At 47.6% G+C, this 23,116-nt stretch overlaps 1 long non-coding RNA gene across 1 annotated transcript in view; it reads right to left on the bottom strand.

Moving 5' to 3' along the window:
- LOC125942412 (uncharacterized) overlaps positions 1-7,678 on the bottom strand; it is a 161,720-nt gene extending 154,042 nt beyond the window's left edge. The window contains exons 1-2 of the long non-coding RNA XR_007465081.1: positions 7,549-7,678; positions 204-330 (exon numbers count right to left, since the gene is read on the bottom strand). This is a non-coding gene — a long non-coding RNA (uncharacterized LOC125942412). The remainder of the gene's footprint in view (positions 1-203; positions 331-7,548) is intronic.
- Positions 7,679-23,116: the final 15,438 nt, after the last annotated feature.

Here is a 23,116-nt window from a genome sequence, read left to right on the forward strand (position 1 = left end):
ATGGACCATCAATTATATTGGGCCAGAGATATTATACGTGAGGTCAGGTCACACGATTTTCCCACCTGCTTTGACGTTTGTTACGTGTCTACCATCGCAAAGCTTCTTCGAAGCCCGTACGTTAGATATTCATGTGAATGTGGTTGGGAATCACGCATGGGCCAGCGAATTATACGTGAGGTCAAGTGACACCTTTTTTAAACCTGGTTTGACGTTCGTTACGTGTGTACCATCGCAGAGCTTCTTCAATTCCCGTTCTTTTGATATGCATGTCAATATGGATGGGAATCGCGCATGGGCCAGCGAAAGATACGTGAGGTCACGTGACACCTTTTTCCGATCTGGTTTGACATTCGTTATGTGTGCACCATCTCATAACTTCTTCGATTTCCGTGTGTTTGATATGCATGTCAATATCGTTGGGAATCACGCATGGACCAGCGAATTATAGATGAGGTCACGTGACACGCTTTTCCCCCCTGGTCTGACGTTCCTTGCGTGTGTACCATCGCAAAGCTTCTTCGAAGCCCGCTCGTTTGATATGCATGTCAATATGGTTGGGAATCACACATGGGCAAGCGAATTATATTGGGCCAGCGAATTATAAGGGCCATCGAATTATACGTGAAGTCACGTGACACCTTCTTCCCACCTGGTTTGACTTTCGTTACGTGTGTACCATCGCAGAGCTTCTTCAAAGCCCGTTCGTTTGATATCCATGTCAGTATGATTGGGAATCACTCAAGGGCCAGCGAAAGATACGTGAGGTCACGTGACACCTTTTTCCCACCTGGTTTGACATTCGTTATGTGTACACCATCACATAGCTTCTTCAATTCTCGTTCGTTTGATATGTATGTCAATATCGTTGGGAATCACGCATGGACCTGCGAATTATACGTGTGGTGACGTGACACGATTTTGCCACCTGCTTTGACGTTCGTGACGTGCGTGCCCTCGCAAAGCTTCTTCGAAGCCCTTTCGTTTGATATCCATGTCACTGTGGTTGCGAATCATATATGGAGCAGAGGATTATACGTGAGCTCACGTGACACCTTTTTCCCACCTAGTTTGACATTCGTTATGCGTGCGCCATCGCATAGCTTCTTCAATTCCCACTCGTTTGATATCCACGTCAATATGTCTGGGAATCACGCATGGACCAGCGAATTATACATGAGGTCACGTGACACATTTTCCCACCTGGTTTGACGTTCGTTACGTGTGTACTACCGCAAAGCTTCTTCGAAGCCCGTTCGTTTGATATCCATGTCAATATGGTTGGGAATCACACATGGACCAGCGAGTTATACGTGAGGTCACGTGACACCTTTTCCCCACATGGTTTGACGTTCGTTATGTGTGTACCATCCCATAGCTTCTTCAATTCCCGCTCGTTTGATACCCATGAAAGCCTTAAGAAAGTTATGTTATGTCACATGACTCTTTTTCATGTGGTTTGAAGTATGCTTCGTAGTGTATGAAGAAGTCTACTTCAGTTACGTTTGGTCTGCGCAAAATCCAAAGTGAACCTACACTTTGGATTAAATTCACTGACGTGAGGATTAAAATACTTGGCGCGTAGAGTGAAATAGTTGGCAATGGGATTAAATGTGTGGCGCGTGGATTAAATTGACTGGCGCTTGGATTAAAATAGCTGGCGTTCAGAATAAATTGAGTGGGAAAACCTGTAGGTTAGGTGATGGAATTAGGAAATTTGCGAGCGCAAGGGTGAGACAGGGGTAATTGGAGATCGCAGGGAGAGGCTTTCGTCCTGCAGAGGACATAAATACTGGTTGATGACGATGACTTCACATGTGGAATATTTGTGCATATCAATTAAATTTTCTTTTCGGCCAGCCATCTAAACTGCTGGTTTCAGTAAAAGTTTCTTCCTCCTCCTCCATCCCTCCAAGAGTTCGATCTCACTAAGATTCATGAGATCTATTTCTGAGACATTCTCGGCGGTATTCCTCGTACGGTGTGGTCTACCGTTAATGGAATGCCACCATAACTCACGAGATTGTCTATTTGCTTCGTCGAGTTTTGTCCCGTATTTCCAGAGGAATGTCTCCACTTGCCACCTTTGTAGCTTTGTAGTCTGTGCCAGTGGTCTCTTTTAGGCAATTTGCAACCCAAAAATGACATTATTCTGGCTGTTGTTTCACGTTTCTCACAGGCGTGGATGACGTGATAGCTGATTTTTTGTGTTCTCTGGTTCTCTGCTCACAATTTATATCGGTTCGACCTTTCTTCACAGGCATGTGAGTCAAGAGGACTTCTGATAGAAATTGCATGTCCTAATTATTCAGCGGCTGAGATAACCTACCGAGCCAAAGCTGGGGAAATCACAGAAGTGCATTATAAGGAAGTCGCACTAACACAAGCTCTATGCTGCTGCTGTTAGCAAATACAGCATAATAACAACTGGTTAGCCACACTTTGTTAACACTGGCCATCAGGAATAGTTGGAAGTAAGCAGAAGATAATAGAAGACAGCACTAATATGAAATATACAGGGAAGAGAAACCCTGAAGAAGGGGTTAGGAAGAGGTGACTTCCTACTTCCCCCTCTCTAAGTGAAGCCGAGGCTAAGAGTTGTGTTGCGTCCGCCGAGGGGCCTAAAGTTCGAAATACCCGGCATTGGCTCAGCCCTCAAGATGTCCTTTTCCGCGGACGTGACTAAGCCATGCACGCCTATCTAAGCGCGGGAAGGTCATGTGCTCGAGCAACTGTTTTTATATAGGCTCAGTATTGAATGAAAGAGTTGTCGCAATGACCCCGTCAACCGCCACCAATATATGCAAATGTATACATTAGAACACGTAATTATGCACGAGTCAAACGACAGCTGGGCACGTCACCTAACCAACATTGCATGAACGATGGCGCTACTACCACCACGACGATAACACAACTACCAAGACAATAACATGTACAAAGAACTGAGCGCAATACGCACAGCACGTTTTCACTGAAAGTCCATCCGCACGACCTCACTAACGTGTTACTACTTGTTGATTGTTTGAAATTAAATGAGGTTTATGAACAATTGATATGAGAGGAGCGCACTGGGCCATCCATCACTCGCCGATGATGATACTTGGCGACGAACTTCCTGAGCCTTGCTCGTGTCGGCAGGGGCCCCCCTCGCCAGATGGACGAAATTTATTTCCGCAGTTGGGCGAAGTGAATGCCACACTTGTGCATCGATGACACACTGTAGACGACCGGGCAGCGATGTGTTGACTTCTTTGTGGCCTGTGAAAGGTCTAATAGTGCGCCTGCCGCGATTGTGTCTTGTAGCGAACAGGATTGTAGTGCATCAAGGCACAGGACTAGTTGTAGCTGCAGAGAAACATACCGATGGATTAAGGACATTTCATTCAGTTTCCATTTTTCGCTACCACGTGGCGTATCGACCTTAGGGCAGAGCTTTAGATATTACCGGGGGTCGCTGTTCCAACAGGCAGGCAGGAGAGCTTGATTGCATCCGTGAAACGTGGTGAATATGGCCCGGTTGAATAACCTAATGTTTTAGCAAGCATGGGATAGCTATAGCGTATGAATCCGATAAAAAGTGCTCGGTTTTGATGAGCGGTTCTTTTATTTTATTGTTTCAGATGGTTCTCTTAGGCGGAGCCTTCGAGAACCCGATTGAGGACGAAGCCATTTGTTGGATGACACACACAAACTTTAAATACAATTACAACGAGAGAAAAAAAACCCCATAAAATAAACACTCAAAAATAACTCATACTTCAAAACACACTCGGAGCAAGAACGCTAATGATATCATGCAAGTTCGGGCAGGCAGCGAGGGTGTAGCCGCTCAACAGTCTCGACGCGGAGAAGCTGAGACAGAGACGGTTCAAGAGGTGGCGTCGATCTCGCCATCAGTCGGTGTATCGGACCGTCGTACAGGCAACCAGAGCGTGGCAGCTCTGGGTTGGAGGGAGAAGACAGGCGGCTCGGCAGCACGGGCAGACGGCGGCGGCGTTCTGGCCGGGCAGGTGGTCGTGGAACTCGGGCCCGTAGATCGACAGCTCACGTTCTGCCCTCGGGCGCAGACGCTCGCCGGTCTCGGGCAGCAATTCCCGAACGGATGGAGTGGCGACGCCCAGGAGTGGTTTAACAGGAGACCCCGGTCGGGGGAAGTTCTGGTGGCTCGGGTCCGGAACCCGACGGCCCGTCATAAACCCCCGGTCCGGTGGCCTACCTTCTCCTGTTACCGCTTCTGGAACTCTTCCCCGCCCCATTTTGCCAGCGTGCCTCGTTTTTCTGCCCTCTGGCCGATTTGTCGTTTCCTCATTGGCTGCTTGAGGTTTCGTGTTGTCTTGCGATTGGATGTATTTCTTTTGTTGTTTTTCAATTGTGCCGCGTGTTCCCGTGCACTTCGACGTTGTCGTCTTTTTTCCCATCAGCATGGAATTCACCTCGGTGCACGGTCTCCTTGTCGTCTGCTTCTTGTCTTAATCTACCGCACCGCGTCGCGCACCACACATATCACCATTTCGTACCACCGCACCGTGTCGCGCACTACTCATCACAAGATCCCCTTTGGGAAAGGTTTTTCCAGAGTAAAGTCTGTGGCTAGAGCGTGGCACAATTCACACATTTTCTAACCACCACACACATCTTGCGTTCATGATATTGCACTGTCAGTTGCAGGCGAAGTTCCTTGAGCAAACGCTGCACAACACTTATCACACAAATGTTTATACTGGTGAGTTTAAAAATGCAAATACCGCACTCAAATACTAAATGTTCACGGGACATGCAATGCTAAACACTCAACCAGGTCGGATAGCATAAGCTCAATCAAAAGTGCAATACACTTAAATGTTTCTTTTTGGTCCAGGGTCAGAGATCTCGGAATGGCGTCCGGCTCTTATCAGCTTTTCAGGTTATACCATCCCAGAGGAGACGAACAGTGCGTCTCTTGTGCATTTGGGACGTCCGCCCTGGAACCACTTTAGTCTCTCCCAGGACACCATTGACCCTGGATCCACAACCCTTTAGCTGCATGCACTGAGACCAAAATATCTTAGAGACTGGTTCGTGTACGTTAGAATAAAGTTCTGACCTATCGGCAGAACATGTATGTAACCGGCACTTGACCGGAAATGCTTTCTTTGTCTATTGACAAAGAGGACTGATCTGTTTCCTCATTACAAAAACAGTAATGCAAAGGCACTATGCAAACATCTCGGTGATCACCCCATGAGGTGAACCGATTCTGTCCCCCCGTGGATCGACACTGTGCTGTCTCAATATTTCCGATCATGCATTCCCATACATCTAGCATGCAGACGTCATCACTAAGTGCTGACATGAATGGTGACTTAGTCACGAGCCCCTACTTTCGAGCACGCACTTATCTGTTTATCGAGTACCTATGTACTCATCCTTGCATCTTGGCCTATTTGGCCTTCATGGAAGCAGACAGGCAAGATCACCTTCACTTGAGGTGAGCTATTCGAGTGGTCCTCAAACCTATTGAGGCCACTTATCACCACCGCAATTGGTATACACCGGAAGAGTGGGGGAGCATTTCATCGCTCGCCTCACAATCTTCGAGGTCATTGGCTTTGCGAACCATTGCCCAATCAGTCGGGCTTTCTAGAGGCATCTGTGCCTCTTTATTTGATGTGCTTTTTCCTGCACCGATTCGCATGCGTACCTCCTCGTCGGTGGTGTCCTCTTCGAGGTCACTACCACTGCGCACCGTTGCCCAGTCCATCGGACTTTCTGAAGGCAATTATGCCTGTTTATCCAAGGGGCTTATACTAGTCCTGATGCGCGTGCGTCCCTCGATTTCATTAGACACTGCCTGCTGCCTGCTCCCAGCACTGTCCTCAGCCTCCTTGAGGTTGACGTAAAGACCTAGACTGGCCCGTTCCTTGTTTTTCTAAAATGTGACCGTGATGGTGGTCGCGGCGATCATCAGTCAGAGATGTCGAAATGTTGAGTCTGGAGCCCGCGTCAAACGCTTGCTCAATGAAACTTGTATAGGACTCCAGCTCGCGGATCTCTATCAGTGGACGTGCCCTTCCCACCTCCGGGATCTTGAGACGCAACTGCAACACACGTGCCTCACGCTCAAGCTGATCTCTTTTCGCTTCTCGTTCTGCAGCCCTTTCCTTTCGTTGCGCAGCCCGTTATTTTCGCTCCGCAGCGCGTTCTTCTCGCGCTTGCGCCTCCCGCTCGTCCAACCACGCCTTTAACTCAGCTCCCTCCAGCCCCATGCGTTCAGCTAAAGCTAACATTTCTCGCGTGCTAGCCATGGTTCCGAGCTGTTAGAATTAACAATAAAATCCAAACAAACGGCTTTGTCCTGTCGCCGACGCCAATTTGTGATGACAGCTACATTTATTTTAATGTTTCAGACGGTTCTCTTAGGTGGAGCCTTCCAGAAACCGATTGAGGACAAAGCCGTTTGTTGGATAACGCACACAAACTTTATAAAAACCCTACAAAATGAACACTCAAAAATAACTTACACTACAAAACACACTCGGAGCTAGAACGCTAATGATATCATGCATGTTCGGACAGGCGAACTTGTCCTCATTTGAGGTGATAGCACCGGAGCCAATTTCTTCACCTTGTGAAACCTATACTTGGGGACGCCTGAATGACATTACTCAGGTGCTGAACAGATTGAAAAGTCATAAGCTGGGTCTCATTGGGACTATACGAAATGTGCCCTGTATATGTGCAGTCGGGCACAAATCTTGTCGGGAACACTTTATCCACGCTGACATGTAGCAGGGACCCATCGCACAAACATGCACACGGCACCTCAGCGGAAATGCTTTTCGCTTCTGCTGATATCAGAGACGACAGATTGGCTTCCCCATTACACAAATAGCAAGGCAAAGCTGCTTTGCTAACACCTATGAGCTTACTCTGGGAGATGCCCCCACTGTGTTCATCGGTGGAATCACATTGGGATGTCTCTAACTCCGCAGGTAAGCTATCAGGCCAATCTTGCTTACACACATCATCATCAGGTGCTGACGCGATTAGAAACTTGCTGCGCAATCAGGAGTCTCTTTCCTTGAGTCTTCACTGAACTCTTTGCCAAGGAGCTCTGTGGAACTCGGGCCCGTAGCCCGACAGCTCACGTTCAGCCCACGAGCGCAGACGCTCGCCGGTCTTGGGCAGCAGTTCCCGAACCGATGGAGTGGCGACGCCCAGGAGTGGGTTAACAGGAGACCCCGGTCGGGTGAAGTTCTGGTGCCTCGGGTCCGGCACGCGACGGCTCGTCTTCAAACGCGGTCTGGTGGCCGACCTTCTCCTGGAGCCGCTCCCGTTTGTTTGAATTCCCGTTCGTTTGATATCCATGTCAATATGGCTTGGGAATCCCGCATGGGCCAGCGAAAGAAACGCGAGGTCACGTGACAACTTTTCCCCACCTGGTTTGACGTTCGTTACGTGTGTACCATCGCAAAGCTTCTTCAAAGCCCGTTCTTTTGATATCCATGTCAATGTGGTTGGGAATCACGCATGGGCCAGCGAATTATATGTGCGGTCACGTGACACCTTTTTCCCACATGGTTTGACGTTCGTTACGTGTGTACCATCGCATAGCTTCTTCAATTCCCTTTCGTTTGTTATCCATGTAAATATGGTTGGGAATCACGCATGGGCCAGCGAAGATAGGCGAGGTCACGTGACACCTTTTCCCCGCCTTATTTGACATTCGTTATGTGTCCACCATCGCATAGCTTCTTCAATTCCCGTTCTTTTGATATCCATGTCAATATGGTTTGGAATCACGCATGGACCAGCGAATTATACCAGAGGTCACGTGACACCTTTTTTTACACCTGGTTTGACATTCGTTATGTGCGCACCATCGCATAGCTTCTTCAATTCCCGTTCGTTTGATATCCATGTCAATATGGTTGGGAATCACGCATGGGCCAGCGAAGATACGTGAGGTCACGTGACACCTTTTCCCCACCTGGTTTGACATTCGTTATGTGCGCACTATCGCATAGCTTCTTCAATTCCCGTTAGTTTGATATTCATGCCAATATGGTTGGGAATCACGCATGGACAAGCGAATTATACGTGAGGTCACGTGACACCATTTTCCCACCTGGTTTGACGTTCGTTGCGTGTGTACTATCGCAAAGCTTCTTCGAAGCCCGTTCGTTTGATATCCATGTCAATATGGTTGGGAATCACGCATGGACCAGCGAATTATACGTGAGGTCACGTGACACCTTTTTCCCACCTGGTATGACGTTCGTTATGTTTGTACCGTTCCATAGCTTCTTCAATTCCCCCGTTCGTTTGATATCCATGTCAGTAAGGTTGGGAATGACCCATGAGAGCCTCAAGAAAGTTACGTTATGTCACGTGACTCTTTTTCATGTAGTTGAAAGTATGCTTCGTAGCGTATGAAGAAGTCTACATCAGTTACGTTTGGTCTGCGTAATATTATTACATATCGTCGTTATTTTGAACTTTGTATAACCCCCCGCAACTGGACCTGCACTTTGGTATAAATTCACTGGCATGAGGAATAAAATACTTGGCACGTAGATTAAATTTGTTGGCATTGGGATTAAATGTGCGGCTCGTGGATTAAATTGACTCGCTCTTGGATTAAAATAGGTGGCGTTCGGATTAAATTAAGTGGGAAAGCGTGTAGGTTGGGTGATGAAATTAGGAAAGTTGCCAGCGCAAGTTGGAGACAGGGGTAATTGGCGATCGCAGGGAGATGCTTTCGTCCTGCAGTGGACATATAAATACCGGTTGATGACGATGACTTCACATGTCGAATATTTGTGCATATCAATTAAGTTTTCTTTTCGGCCCGCCAACTAAACTGCTGGTTTCAATAAAAGTAGAAGTGTGTTCCTCTTCCTTAATCCCTCCAGAGTTCGAGCTCACTAAGATTCATGAGATCTATTTCTGAGACATTCTCGGCGGTATTCATCGTACGGTGTGGTCTGCCGTAACTGGAATGCCACCATAACTCACGAGATTGTTTATTTGCTTCGTCGAGTTTTGTCCCCTACTTCCAGAGGAATGTTTCCACTTGCCACCTTTGTAGCTTTGTAGTCTGTGCCAGTGGTCTTTTTTAGGCAATTTGCAACCCAAAAATGACATTAGTCTAACTTTCGTTTCACGTTTCTAAAAGGCCTGGATGACGTGATACCTGATTTCTTGTGTTCTCTAATTCTCTGCTCACAATTTATATCGTTGCGACCTTTTTTCATAGCCATGTGAGTCAAGAGGACTTGTGATAGACATTGCATGTCCTAATTATTCAGCGGCTGAGATAACCCACCGAGCCAAACGCGGGGAAATCACAGAAATGCATGCTAAGGAAGTCCCACTAACACGAGCTGTATGCTTCTGCTGTGACCAAATACAACATAACCACAACTGGTTAGCCCCACTTTGTTAACCCTGGCCATCAGGAATAGTTGGAAGTAAACAGAAGATAATAGAAGACAGCACAAGTATGAAATATATAGGGAAGAGAAAGCCTGAAGAAGGGGTGATGAAGATGTGACTTCCTATTTCCCCCTCTCTAAGTGAAGCCGAGGCTAAAGAGTTCTGTTGCGTCCGTTGAGGGGCCTAAAGGTCCAAATACCAGGCATTGGCTCAGCCCTCAAGATATCCTTTTCCGCGGACGTGACTAAGCCATGCTTGGCTATCTAAGCGCGGGAAAGTATGTGCTCGAGCCGGAGTTGTCGCAATGACCCCGTCATCCGCCACCATTAAATTCAAATGTATACAATAGAACTCGTAATTATGCACGAGTCAAACGACAGCTGGACAAGTCACCTAACCAACATTGCATGCCAGATGGCGCTATACTACCACCACGACGATAACACTACTACCAAGACAATAACGTGAACAAAGATCTGAGCGCGATATGCACAGCACGTTTTCACAGAAATGTCAGTCCACACGATCTCACTAACTTGTTACTACTTGTTGATTGCTTGAAATTAAACGAGGTTTATGAACAATTAATATGGAAGGTACTTTGCGCATATATTGTAAATAAAAATTGCTATTAGCCGCTACCTTCAATGTAGTGCGCATTCTTTTGTCATCCTGTGGGACCAGCAAACAAACGCAAGTTACATGGTCAAGTTATTGAAATGCGTATTTTTTATTTCTTTCAAGGCGAAAACATTTCTCACTGACTTTTTTATATAAGAACCCTTTGCAATAGCCCTTTATCTTAGACATTTACATTTCGCTAATTTTATTAAAGAACTTATTGAAAAAGTTCGGCGCGTGCCACAGTTTTGTCAGCGTTTGCGCTGCGGATGTCAGTGGCTATACTCCGTTCCATACATTGCAGTCCACGCTGTGGAGGCTAGACCGACTTCTTCAATTGGTTTCGTTCGCACTTGGATATAGGTGACTGTTTTTTACCGTAATTGTGCGCAACTGTTTTTATATAGGCTCAGTACTGAATGAAAGAAGTCTTAATCCTTAGAAACAAACACACGGTGTATGCGGCTGCTAATGCGCTGTTTTAGATCATTTTAATTGTTTCTTGTTCTTTTCGGGTTCTTGTATTTGCAACTGGTCGCGAGGAGCCTCACGTGCATGCTCGCGCGAGCGAATGCTGTTGGCGCCCAGCGAAGCATGGACGGAACGCGCGGAACGGTAACTTTACTTGACCAACCCTCTTGCGTAGCTTCCACCGCGTTGACTGCTATGCATGGAACAGAGTATAAGCATAGTGCGAATCCCAGGAACCCAGCGGCTATTATAGTGCCTAGAACATATCAGATATGCTATGCCATACCGAGTGCATCCTGCACGCACGTCTTTATCGCTGAGAAGACAGAAGGCAGCGCGTTCCAGCACGAAAGCGCCGCTCTATGTGAAGAACTGAGCACACCAGCGAGACTGCGCCGTTACATGTTAGGATGTTTCGACTGTACCACGACGTAAGAGGTTGTTTACCCCGCTATTCCATGTTGTGATTCACAGTATGATTCCACCCCGGTAAATTGAAGCTTTCCTGTTCAAAGAAAAAAAAGCACACACTTGGCGTGCTTTTGAACACCCTGCCAGCGAGTGGCATTGTTTTATTTTCTTTGCGATTAGTTATTTACCTCTTGCCATAGTTTCCTAGGCTTAATTATAACCTTTTTTTCGAAGTAATGCTGATAATAGTGGTCTTTTTCTCTTTTTGATATCCGCATTTAGTTTGTTACGGTATGTTTGGTTGTTCTTAAGTGAAGCGTCGCGAGGTCTGACAAAAGTATGACGAATATTGTGTTTTACTTGGATCCTACCATTTTTTTTATTTGGTACCCACAGCGCCATAAGGCATTACAGTGGGGGGAATAATACATGATTACAAGACAGAACACAAGCTCAATTTGCAGTAAGTACAGTACAGCCTAACCAGCTAGTAGGAAGTACAGTCAATACACAGCGTAACGAAGATTGACAAAAATGTACGAAAAATTCCAGCGGGTAACATACAGTAAGACGAAAACAAATACAATATGTATACCGCACAAAAAACACCCGTGATCGACTGAACAACTCACTTGACTCTAACAAAGGAAAAGATGAATCACTACCAACAGCGACAACGATCGCTGAAGGCAATCGATTCCACTGGGAAATCGTTTTAGGGAAAAAAGAATTACTGAATGCTGCTGTCTTACATCGGTACTCCCGCACTTTGTACATGTGATCGAATCGTCCAGACACGTAATGAGGTGGAAAAATGTAACTGTCACGAGAAATACAAGTTCGAGATAAGTATACATCATGGAAAAGCTTCAAACGCTGCTTAGCCCGGCGTGTGACCAACTGTTCCCATCCTAAAGTTTGCTTGCAGCGCGTCATGCTGAAGTTGTGGCTCTTAACAATGTTTCCCAGGACATAACGGGCGCCCATGTTTTGCACTTTTTCCAATTTATCTTTATCGAGGGCAGTGGGCGGGTCCCATACGCTACTCGCGTAATCAAGTATCGACCGCACGCATGATTTATACAGTAATTCCCGCGTGGACTGGGGAAACTCACGCGTGTTTCGCCGCAGGAACCACAGGGATCTACAAGCCTTAGCTATCGCATTATCAACATCACGGTGCCAACACAGAGTTGGCGTGAAAAATACGCCCAAATACCTGTACTCAGAAACTATTTTTAAAACCTTCTTGTTTACAGTATACGAAGGCGAAGCTTCATCCTTCTTTCTAGAAAACGTCATACACATTGTCTTCTCCAAATTAAGTTGCATTTGCCATTTTTGACACCATGTATTTATCTTGTCCAAGTCGTCTTGAACTGCGCCGCGATCACTTTCGCAGTTTATTGCTCTATAAACGATGCAGTCATCTGCAAACATTCTCATCGACGATTGTACGCCCAGGGTGATGTCATTAATATACATTAAAAACAATAATGGGCCCAGTACTGACCCCTGAGGGACCCCGGACGTCACATTGGTAGTGGATGACTGTTCACCGTGCACGAAGATGTACTGCTGCCTGGAATTTAAGTATTCTGCGATCCAGTTAATAACTTTCGGGTTAATTTTGTATTGGGTCATTTTCTGCAATAATAAATTATGGGGGACTAAATCGAACGGTTTTCTGAAATCCAAAAAAATGCAGTCAATACTGGTTCGGTTGTCCAGCGCGCATGCTACCTCATGAGTAAATTCAATTAACTGGGTCACACAGGAATGGTCCTTGCGAAAGCCATGTTAGCGTTCATTTAACAAGGAATTGGCTTCTAAGTGCTTCATTATTGGTGAGTATAAGACAGTATAAGACATATATAAAGAGCGCAACTTACCCACTGTTTCCCAATCTTATTCCTCTTTATTATTTTTTTTCTATTGTACCTCGAACGGCCAGTCGCGCGGCAATTTTGCCTCTATACGCGGGCTTCTTTCACACTCGGGAAAACACTTTTATGTAGAACACATTGAGCAACAGAAAGCTGTATTGAAAGTTTTTCATCTATCTCTACAATTTTCGCATAGACACTTTTCATCTAATTATAATATTTGGGAAGTTGAATAATTAGGACTAGTTATGTAATTAGGCGCAATGCAAAAAATAATCTCACTATCTCCAATCGACGGAAACAGCCTTACCTTGGTTCTGCCCAGCATTTGTATATTGTTAAATCATAGTGCATGATAGTTGGGACACCCTGTATATCCATAGCACGTACAACAAGGGACATTGCCATCTTTGTATTCTCGTTTATTTCTCAAAATTGCATAATATTAAGCGTTTTGACGCGTTCGTACGTTTGTGACTTCAGTGAGCGCTTCAATGAGCGAGTTATGCCACGAGCGTGGGGGAGCGCATGTAAGGATGTGTCGCATGTAGTCACGCCAATCCAAGCCAGTGACATAACGAGCCATCCGCGTGTTACCATAAGCTCTGATTCGTCGATATCAAGAATCAGTCTCGAGAGGACAGCCAAGATTACGCATGAACTTTGCTGCCGAGGTGACGTGAAGGATATAGAGTCTTTACAAAACACCAGTGATTTTTCGCAAAGGGGCAACTCCGTCTGGCCTGAAGCGGGCAGGCTGGCCGCCTCAACATCAGGCCACGATGTAGTTTTCGTTACATTCTGACGCCAGAAGTCTGCTAGGGAGCTACAGCCATGAAGCGCTTCTGCGATAAAGGAATATAAGCAAATGTACAGATTTCACGATTCCCGCGTGACGGTCGTGCTAGAGTATATCTGCATTTGTATTTTCTGAAATACTCCAGTGACCACTGATCTCCGTTATATAGTAAGGATCAGTGCACACACCTATGAAAGCAAATTTCCCACACAAGCTCAAATGTTTTTGTATAAGGTCTCTGAACGACACATGTACCGAAATACTATCAATGTACCTTCAGGAGCGCACGGCATTGAATGAAGTGCTGTCTGTGACGTGATCTTCAAAGCTTTCCGAGACTAGCACGTCATCCAAGTAAGCCTGAACGCCCGGTAAGCCAGACAGTATTGTATCAATTTTTCTTTGAAAAATTGCTGGGGCGGAGGAAATGCCGAACGGAAGCCTATTGTAACAAAACAGGCCTTTGTGAGTGTTAATAACGCAAAGCTTCCGAGAGTCCTCGTCCAAAAGCACCTGGTTATAGGCATCCCGTAAGTCGAGCGTACTGAACAACTGGCCTCCTCCTAATGAGGGAAAGATATCTTGAATAACAGGAAGCGGGTACTGCTCCGTGGCGCAAGCAGGATTTAGAGTGGCTTTAAAATCGCCGCAAATTCTGACAGAGCCATCCGTCTTAAGAACGGGTACAATGGGCGTCGCCCAATTCGAATGCTTGACTGGCGATATTACACCCAGCGACACTAACCGGTCAAGTTCTTGTGATACTTTGTCACGTAGAGCATAAGGAATAGGTCTCGCCTTACAGAATTTGGGAACAGCATCGCCCTTCAGCAGGAGGCTGGCTGGTGGTCCCTTGATCAACCCCAAGGTTTCCGAAAAAACGTCCTGGTAGGTGTCGCGAATGGCCTTGATGTTGTGGCAGTTCACTTGACTCTCCGTCGCCTCGCCTTCGCACGTGACTCGTAGTACCGGTACGCCCGCTTGTTCCAGGAGGATTAGCAGGTCTCGTCCGCACAAGCTTGGTCCGGGGCAGTCTAGAACCACAAGGGAACAGTCAACAGAAATATCACGGTATTTTACACGAAGTTGAAGCTCGTCCATCACCGGCAATCTTCCATTGTAGCAGGACAGCTTCACATGCGAAGGCTTCAAGCTTGGCCAGCATTTGCGATGTTTGTCAAAAAGCTGTCGCGATATTACGCACACCGGGGAACCCGTATCTACTTCCATGGATAAATCCACGCCTCCCCAACTAAACGTTCGTCGAATTGGCGGCTCAAGAGAGTTCTTTCGTGCTGACGCCAACGTCCAGATCTGCACACTATCGCTGCTGTCCTCTTCTAAAGCAGCGTCTTCCACCACCAAAGCTTTCGCGTGAGGGACTCGCCGATTGCTGGGAACATCGTTACCATTGCGGTTGTGACACATTTTTGCTAGATGGCCCCTCTGACCGCAAGAGTAACACCGGGCTTTAGTCCATCTGCAGCTGCTGCTATCATGTCTAGAACTGCCACACCTTCCGCACTCCAATTTTTCTGCGCTTCCCACGCTTGATCTCGATGGTAGCTTGCGATGTGCTTCCACTTTAAGTACAGGCGGTACTTCTACTGACATTGTCCTGGCGTCTTTTTCGGCAGTTTCAGCGGCTATAGCTATAGACTCCGCTTCCTCCAGTGTTAAATCATTCTTTGCCAGCAGTTGCTTCTGAACAGCACTTGAGCGCACACCGCAGACAATTCTGTCTCGAAGTAGCCTGGTCAGCGAGTCTCCAAAATTGCAATTGTCTGCTATGCGCCGGATTGCAACGACAAAATCCTGAATAGATTCGTTCTCATGCTGACACCGGTTGAAAAACTGGAAACTCTTAGCGATTTCGTTGCGCTTTGGGTCATAGTGGTCATTTAAGACCTTGACTACCTCGTCATAACTTAAGGCATTGGGCTTTGCAGGTGCTATCCTTCCCATTAGGATTTGGACCGTCGACGTGCTAAGTGCAGCCACTAGAAGTGCCCTCTTCTTAGTAGAATCCGAAATAGCATTAGCTTCAAGATACGCCTCCACTTTGATGAGGTAAGGCTTCCACTTATCTGTGAGGTCGTCGAAGTTCGGAAGCATGTAGGAGGCCATCGTGGTCAGCGGCACGGCTGTCTCTGAATGCCTAGCGTTGGGTTCTTCCTTGACTGCGTGGGTGCCTTCCTGGCTCGTCGCCACTGTAACATAGCAGCGGCAGCCTAGCTGCCGTCATGCAAGAAGGGAGACGTTGCCGACGAAGTGTTTGGCCGAGAACAGCCACAAGCGTTTATTGCACGCATATATAAAGCAAAAGGGGAAAGGGGGGCACCTGTCGAGTGAACAGAGAAAACAACGTCGCGCATGCGCATTCACAGCGCGCACATGACGCGGTGGTTTGATACCGCATTTACAACAGGAATTGAAGGCGTTTTGCTGACCGGCGCATACGATAACTAAAGGAGACGCAATTGTGTAGGCTTGCATGACTAAGCATTTTCGTTCGCTGCACAAAAAAGTTTAACAAAAAATAATAGCAGGGAGAGCGGAGAGGTCGATCGCCTTTGATGTGGCTGATATTCGTCTCACAATGCCTTCCCAGCCATGTCCAGTACAAAGGGGCCCGATAGGAGATCATTGTTCGAAACGCGATCGGTTCGGTTCCCACCAGGTGATTAAGTGGCAGTATGCAAAATTTGTGAGAACGGGAGGAAGAGAGCAGCCTATCGGAAAGCGGTGAACCATTCCGTAGTCGCAGCTGCCATTCGGATCCAATCCAATCTACCAGACGTGCCATGCGAAGCCGGTCTCGTAGCGAGCGGATGACCACTCGAACCTCACATCTCTTGTCGCGTTCTGCTCCTTGCAGACGACGTGCTCATGACCAAGATCATTGACAGGAGCCTGTCGTCATTTTGACGTCAACAAAAACTAACAACTGCGCGGACGTTTGTCGTCCTGGGAGTTCACCGCTTGCGAATTTTCTGCTATTTCCCTCCCATTTAAACAAATTTTGCATACTGCCACATTGTGACATTGCGACAACTGAACTGAACGCGAACCAAACAAAGATCTGCGATCGCGCCCTAGGTGTTCTCACCATTATCAGCTTGTCTTTATGTCCACTACTGGACGAACGCAAGTTTCAGAGATAAAAACGCGACTGACTGACATCGAAATCGTTGTTTTCGCAGTTTCCAGTATCGCCTGCCCCATTCCACCGGACTCCTTGTTGAGCCGCAGAGGCACAGAATAATAATTCGTAGAAAAGACGCCAAATAAAAGACTTGTGCTGAACTCACATTCAAGTTACCACACTAGCTATCCCGGAAATAAAAGATTGTTCCGGGACATTAATAGCTGAGCCTAAACACTATAATAAAATATACTGAAATCCTTCATAACGTAGAAACAATCAGAAAAGAACGTGACAATAAAGACGGATAGGACAGGCGCTTTACAGACAGCGCCTCTCCTGTCCGTCTTTCTTGTCTCGTTTTTTTTTTCTCGCCTTCGTCGCCGCAATGTAGCTACGCCAACAAGCTCAAGTTCAGACCTTTTTTAAATATTGAAATCCGTTAAGTATACGCTGCTAATGCATAGAGGGCACCGCTTTGCTCGCGACATCAAAGCGGAAGGTTAGTCCGTTTATTTTCTCCCCGAGTAAGTATCCTTCTTGGACCAAATAAATGCGAATGAGGATTTGAAGAAATGCATTACCACTCTTAACCAGTTTAGCACAGCGCCCCATGATCCCGCAGGCCAAGCAATTGGCATACAAGCTTCCTCGTGTTTTCAGTCAAGCTGCACGCTCTACGCACAAGTTAACATGCATAGGAAACCAGCGTCCATTATACTGCATTGTTTAAGGCGCCGGTCGCCATGAACTGAGGCCAACACCCCTTATGGTGCTACCTCACGATGGTGCCCACCGGATACAATCGGCGACGGAATTTCCGTCGCACTTGGACACCAGCTATTGATGCGCCATTCTGGATGGGAAATTCGCATTTGAGCGAAATTCGTCATGCAACTGATCGAACATGGGCTTGAAGTCAGGGTAAAAAAACGCCTTTCTCTCTCATCGCTCTATTTTTGTGTACGTGGTGTAATTTTTGCGCTGTTCTTTACGCTCTGAACTATCACGAAAACAACCAAAATTCGAAACAAAGAAACATCTATCGACGAAAAAAAAATTGACTGCACTGATGCCTCAGGGGATTTAAATGAAACCACAGCATCTGCTGCGTGCCAGGAAAGTGGGACCCACGCGTGAGATTGTGCTGTTAAATTATGGACCACGCTTTACCTGCGTCATCATTTACTCCTTTACGCTGCAGCACACCTACGGCGGCGTCCCTCAAAGGGCCAAGTCGTGCATTTATACAGATCCAAGGTGTTCTTTTACCGTAAGGACCATCACTTCGCGCTTGTTTCAAAGTTCGACATTGACATTACCACCATGCATCATAAACAAGCGGGCCTGTCTGGTTAACCACACAGTCTTCCTTCCCGCGGCGTTCCGTTTTGTGTCCTGCCAAACAAAAAAATAATGGAGCACTTTTAAGATTCGCCTTTAAGCGTTGAACGCGATAACATTCAAAGATCCCTGACTGCTTCTCGCGCTTCAAGGCAACTGCAACTTATGTATCCATAATGTTTAGTTGGAAACGCTGGCGGAAAGCACTAAGCACGAAGACGAGCTTTCTGGTAGAAACTCGGCTTCTTGCGTAGGCCGATTTCGAAGGTAGTCCGCAGTCGTGCAAAAAAAAAATGACATCTCGTTCAGGATCCCGGCCCACCCGGGCCCTGTTCACCCACACCTCCCCAAGCTCTACGAGGTCACTCACTCCATAGCGCGAGGTCTATTCAACCGCGCCGGAGACACTAGAGAAGAGTTGGGCACCAGGGCCAATCTGACTAGTTATAACGATCTCGTTAGGGCATTTTACCTTAGTCGCCGAACCTTCCCCCCACCACACCCCAAGTTGAGCCGGGCGCAGGCTACCACTCTGCGTCTGCTACAAACAAATACGTACCCTTCACCCACCCGCCTCCACCTTATATTTCCTGAAGTTTACAGTACCCCCAACTCCGGATGTTGTGGCACTCACCCGGCTACGCTTCCGCATATGCTGTGGGAGTACCCAGCACAGTACACACAAATTAACACCACGACCCTCTCGACGAGGTTGCGTGAGGCTCTGTGGAGCTGCGCCCTCGACGACCAAACCTGGGCGACCCAGCACGCCCGTGATGCGGCGGCGAGGCAAGCCCTCGACTTCCCCTCATGGGTGGCTTAGGCCCGGCCATCATAAAGTGCTGGTTCCACAATAAAAGTTTATTCCTCCTCCTCCTCTTTTCAGGTTTCTGTTACTGTTTCGCACTTTTAATATTTCAGTCTGGAAAGATTTATCATAAAAGGCATGCGCTGTTGGTGTTATGTTTCATGACGTTTGTGAGCTGTCATTCTCAAAATTCCGAGAAATAACTTTGTCAAGAATGTAAGACATGGTATCTTTTCTTTCTTTCTAGGGGTTTTACGTGCCAAAAGCAGTTCTGATTATGAGGCAAGCAGTAGTGGAAGGTTCCGGATTAAATTTGACCACCTGGGGTTTCGACCACCTGAGGGACCTCATGTCACCAACATGCACTACAACGCAAGCACACGGGCGTTTTGCATTTTACCTGCATCGAAATGCGGCCCCCACGACCGATACTTGATCCCGCGACAAGACAAGGTATGACAACTTTAGCGATAGAATGGTGTGCCTATATAACCCGCATACGCAGCATGTCATATAGCAAGGCGTGGCATATACATATACCTAAATAAATACGGAAGTTTTTACTCACGGAAAGCTTCGCCAGCACCCACGCCGACACCAACAGCGGATTTTCTGCGACACGTGACCCTTAAAGTTATGGCGTTATAAAATGTTAACATTGACATCACACACAATTAAGAACAGAACAAAAAATGAGACGGAAAAACACGGGCCTTTCTCGTGTCTCTCATCTTGCGCCTTTCTCCCTCCCTATTGACTGCGCTGTTGTTATATGTGAACTAATAACAACTTGCCCATCTACTGTTCTCGCAAATGAAATTTTAAGATTGCGTGGTTTTCTAGCACGCGGCTTCTCTTAGCGGCAATTCGGTTCTTCACCGTTTTTGGTTCTGTTGCGCAGAATAAGCCAACCTCTTGGCCAATCCCCGTGAGTGGGTATGCACCAGACTTTAACGTCATCTTCATCATCATCAAGTCAACTTCGCGTATCGCGAAGGAATCTCGAGACAGCGTGCCACGAGCAATGCGTGCCAACAAAATCGTGCAGATGCTCGCGTGAACCACGAGACGCACGATTCAGCTCCGTTCCAGAGATTTCGCCCAGCACAGCGTCCAAACCAAAAGGCGGCCCAGCTACGAGGTGGACGATGCCGATAGACCTGACGCGACGGCGAACCTCCGAAGAAAGCGTAAGGCCCTTCATTCACTCTCTGATTCGACGCTCAATGCGGCGAAGAAAAGCTTTGTCAGACATCGTGATGGCATAGTAGCTATATCGCGCTCTGCTTCTCAGCACGAGGCCGCGGTTTAGATAATCGCCCCAGGTAGCCGTGTTACTATGGCAGCCGCATTACTACTGTCCTAGACGCGGAAGACATTTTCCGATAAATTCAAGTGCGAACGACGGAAACAAATGGGAACAACCCTTTTATGTAACCCCAGCAGATTGTTATCGGCAGTAGTTCTGTAGCAGGTATTTAAGGATTGTGTCGACCGAAATTCACCTTGTGGTGCATGAATTAAGCCTCCGTAAAAATGCATGTGAAGATGGAAACGCAATAACGTAGCCTAGTAGCTTTCGATGTGTTCGCGTTTGAAATTATGCTGTTAGTACCCAAGAATAACCGCGGCTGACGCGATGATCGTATCACGTCACATCAGGAACATGGTAAAACACAGAACTATACCGATTCTAGTCATTTCATTGTATTTTTCACTTCACATACACGTGGTGTACGTGAATATAAAAGCGCAAAGTACAGGTGTAGTGAAACATTTAACCTATACAGTAACGCTTCCCCAATAGAAGAGGCACATTCACAGCAACTACATAAGCGGGCACGTTTACTTACCGGTAGTCATTTGCTGATAAATTCGTTCATTCAATAATAAAATGCAGCTAAGGTTTTGATTTGGGAAATGAAGTTGACATTATGCGTGAAGAAAAGAAGGTTTATGTTGTCCGCACTTCGGGTTGCACAATTATATGGCAGTGGACTAGGAGGTTACGAGGCGTTCTCTGGCACTCCAAAGTTTCCCCGCGAAGTACGTAGTAAACAACACTGCGACTTTCTGGGAGACACTGCACGAGGTCACTAGCATCCGCGTGGTTCTTGTTCCTGCCTGGGTGACGCCAGTGGTACTTTCAATCACAATGCCTCACTACCGTATAATACAAATTAGAGATGCTGCACATCATGACGTCACGAACAACTAGCCGGCAGCCGTCAATTTCAGCATAGGCAAGGCATTTTTCAACAAACATTACACACGCTGACTTTCTGTAAACATGAGATGAATATTGTATTAGTTTTGTAACGTTGCTTTGCGATACCTACTCTTTAAATAGGCAGAAACCACGCATTGGCGATGTACTATGTGAACAGCAGTCTGGAGTACTAGCACGACAGGTGTTTGTCCACAGGTCTGCAAGATGGGGCCACGGTGCGGCCGCCTACGAGAGTCAGCTGCGTACATGGTCGGCAGCCATCCCAGCGTGTGCCCGTCTGTAAACCCGCACTTCTGCAATCTTCGCTGCATGCGGAACATCATGGGCCATCACCGGGTGGACCTCGACAAGTCATGCAACCCCAGCGCCGCCGACGGCTGCTTCCACCTTGCGGACCGGTCCCTATGCAACAACTTCGCGTGGATCATCAACACCGAGCTACGCGAAGGACTGCTGGCCTTGGCTTGCCTGCGCGGACCCGTGGTTTCGTTGGCGTCCAACATGCAGCGCAGGCGCTCGTTCATTCTGGTCCACTGGCCGCTGATGCACCGCCGCTCCAACGAGTTCGTGGAGCTGCGCGAGTCACGCATGTCACCAAAGCAGTTCCGGGGCTGCCTCGAGCTTACCCGCAGCCTGAGGCACGCTATGCTCTGCTACCACCTGCTGGACTACCCGCCCAGGGACCTGATGGATGCGCTCCGCTACTGAGTGACCACTCGCGTCGCGCTGGACATCGTGAGCGTGCGGTTCTCGAGCGTGGGAGCGAGGATGCTGTGGGAGCTGCGCGACAGGTGTGACGGCCTGGGCACGCTCCTCTTCCTCGAGAACTGGATCGACGTGCCCGAGACAGGCGCTGATGCGATGATGCGTCGCGCTGCGCGGCCGCGCCAGATCCACGTCGACGAGCTGTTCGCGACGGTCGACTCCTACTACGTGCTGGCCGACCTCGTGTCCTGCAGCGCAGCCATCGAGGAACTCGTCGTGAGCCACTGTGCGACAGGCACATACGAGACGCTGCACGTTCACGCAGCGTTGTTCGTCGTCGTCGCCAGTCGGCGCACGACGCTAAAAATATTCGACGTGTACAACTTTGAACTGAACGTGGTAGACTTCGAAGACTTCGTATAGTGCTACGCGAATTGCTGTGTGGCCTGGCGCGTTTGGCTGTCTTTCCAGCTCAACGTGATATTCTTGTGCATTTGAGCGTATAATAAAGCGATAGCTTTGCTTGTTGTTTATACTAGCTGGGGCCATGAGGTATGTGCTGGCTGCTGTGTTTACAAGCATGCTACCTGTGCCACTGGGTGTGTGCCCAAAACAGACTTGCACGTTATAAATTTCACGTAATATAATCACGTGCAATCAATTGAATGTTTTACTCGGTAACGATCAGTGCACTTCAATAACTTTTTTCAGAAACCAATATGTAAACAGTTATTTATGAGGCAAACTGCAACAGGCGAGAGAGCTTTGGGCGCAGTGAATTGGTGGGAACTACATTAGAAGGCCCGCGCTCTATGCCGCGCAGAAACCTCTCGGACGCTCGTTTTCGAAGTGCCAGACCCAGGCGATGAGTTTTTAATCGATGAGTATTTCATTGGCCGACGATTTGCACCGGCTTTTTTGTGGATCGATGGCGATGGCCTCTTAGGACGATGATGCCAGGTAATTACCTACGGCCGATTTTAAAGTGAAGCTTTATATGTCTAGGCGAAATCGTATATGGCTAGGCGCAATCGCCTGTGTACAGGAAACTATCATCATCAGCATTGGCTTGAGCGTCGTCGTCTTCTTCCGCAGCTGGCTCGTTGGCGCCCCTTGGGTTGCCTAGTGCTCGTGCTCGGCACACGCGACTCCTCCCGCTTACGCCATCGTCGTCATCTACAGCTGACTGCGTTGCCACTCATCATTCCACGTAGAATTTCACTTCTCTTCGGTCGTCGTAATGAGGAGGCCGCGTTTACGGGGGTATGAGCCATCG

The sequence above is a fragment of the Dermacentor silvarum genome, chromosome 1 (assembly GCF_013339745.2).
Source record: "Dermacentor silvarum isolate Dsil-2018 chromosome 1, BIME_Dsil_1.4, whole genome shotgun sequence".
Classification (NCBI taxonomy): domain Eukaryota; kingdom Metazoa; phylum Arthropoda; class Arachnida; order Ixodida; family Ixodidae; genus Dermacentor; species Dermacentor silvarum.